The sequence below is a fragment of the Solanum verrucosum genome, unplaced genomic scaffold, assembly GCF_900185275.1.
Source record: "Solanum verrucosum unplaced genomic scaffold, falcon-dt-bn FXZP01000219.1, whole genome shotgun sequence".
In the NCBI taxonomy this organism is placed as follows: Eukaryota; Viridiplantae; Streptophyta; class Magnoliopsida; order Solanales; family Solanaceae; genus Solanum; species Solanum verrucosum.
In genome coordinates, this window is record NW_026020817.1 from 630,317 (window position 1) to 632,615 (window position 2,299).

A 2,299-nucleotide genomic window follows, 5' to 3' on the forward strand; every position below is an offset into this window, starting at 1 on the left:
CCTCCCTACCAATCCTAGTGCTGATTACAGAGCTGTGCCGGTGTGCTGGAGTTCCTCGTGACGAGACTAGAGATTTTTAGGTCACCCCTACATTCTCCACTGATATTCGGCATATAGAGGCTGAGTACACTCGAGAGGAGGCAGACATGAGGAGAGCAACTATGGTGGACACATCCTCATAGATTGACATAGAGACGATTCTTGCTGAGGCATCTTTGCCCACTCCTGCCTCCGGACCATCAGGTACATCTGCTCCCACTTCTTTCCTCTAGGCTCCTGGTACTTCTACCTCTTTCTAGGCCGCCAGGATTACTCAGGCTATGATCCTGAAGATGGGGCACCTGGCCCATTCGGCTGATGTGAGGGCTACCTGACTAGAGGCTGCAGTTCCATGGATGATTGAGAGTGCCATCCTTACCGCCTTGACCCCCCTCTGGACTTCTATTGATGATTTGACTGTGAGGGTCACGACCTGTGAGCGTTGACAGGGGGAGTCTTTTGAGGTGATGGCTTTGAAAGCCGAGGTTGTAGATCTGAGAAAGGACGTGGACTACTTGAAGTCCACTGACTTCACTTCCTTATTAGAGGTAGCAGATTATGTGAATGCCCAGCCTAGTTCTGAGATTCTTTCGGTCACCACCGGAGATATACCGATAGATGATGTGGCAGCTGAGGAGTCGGAGGCAGAGACTGACAAAGAGCAGATTGAGGTTATAGAGGAGAGAATATATAGAGACTTGCCAGATCTGGAGGAGACGATCGTACAGTCGGTGATCCAGACATCGCTGTCAAAGACATCCATGGCAGACCCTAGTGGATCTGGTTCTGTTGAGGTGACTCCGGGCACTGATGCCCAAGTTTAGAGTATTGCACCGGGCACTGATGCCCCGATAGATGGAGGGAATGTGTAGACAGGATCCCTTTTTACCTCCATCTCTGTCTTATTTAATTGAATTTTGGATGTTTTTATTGCATTTGAGGACAAATTGCTTTTTGTTTATGGTGGGGTGAGGTATTTCCATACCTACCTCTTATGATTATTGTTTTTATTTATACATTGGGTTTTGTTCTATATATTGTTTTGGCACTGCTTTTGTGGATGTTTGAGTTTGTGGCTCCTTAGTTTGAATGTAAATGATTAATGAACCCTTCCAAAAAAATTTGTGTCACCTCTTGACCGCGTTTGAATATGTCTGTTCTTTTGCAAATTTGAGTATCGATTATGATCAATACCAATGACTTGAATAGTGTTCTCAATCGAACAAACATGAATGTGCGGTTACGATGAGGCCAATGAAGTTGCATTGGCAATATGAGAACTTTTTGCATGTCGTTGTGAATAGGGGATTATCGAATTGAGTCTCTTGTGATCAATAATGCACACTAGAGTCTTGTTTGACATTGGTGTCAATGCCTTGTGTGATGAGCTTACCGTGAACCATGTGTGACCTATAATTTGCCCCGTTGGTCCGGTTGACTAAGTGATGTGAGCTCTTGAAATGATCTTAGGCAACAATTTTAAAGAGTGAAACAATTTGACATTATACCTCTTTTGCGGCCTACCTTGTGAGGGTGTGATCTTTGCTTGAACACCGTTTGAGGCTTATCCTTTTCTCGGAAGAAACTTGATGAAATTGTAACCTTTCTTTATCCCTTCACCCTTAATCCTCATGAGATGTGGTTTGTTTGAATAACCAACTTAGGCCAAAAGCCTAAGTTGGGGGTGTGGTGAAAAGATAAGGTAAATGAAGAAATGTGAAGGAATTCCCCTCTACCCATGGTTTTGAAAAAGATGGAACCCCTTTCATACAAAAAAATAAAGAGAAAAGAAAGAAAAAGAAAAAGAATGAAAAAGTTTTGAAATAAAGTTGCAAAAAGAAATGAGGTGTCCAAAGTTTCTTGGAAAATGAATAATGGGGTGAATTTTGAGCATGAATGAGAATGAAGAAGAAAAGGAAAAGAAGTGTTGTTTACACCACATTTCATGATGATAGCAACCACTGAGCCTAAATGACCATACATTTACACTCAGCCCCGTTACAAGCCTTGAAAAGGCCTTTTTGATCTTGAGTGAGCTGAAACGAAGGTTGGTTGGAAAATAAGGGCAAACCTATGGGTGAAGTCATGCATGTGTTCATCTTTTTGAGTGTGAGAGTTGTTTGTAATTCCAGAGCTATAAATTGTTGATCCATTGTGTGTGAATATGGAATCATATTTGTTTAAGGGCATTTGAGTACCATTGTTGAACTTGAACTGCATTTGTAGCAAGTATTGTGAACTTGAGATTATTTGATACTGG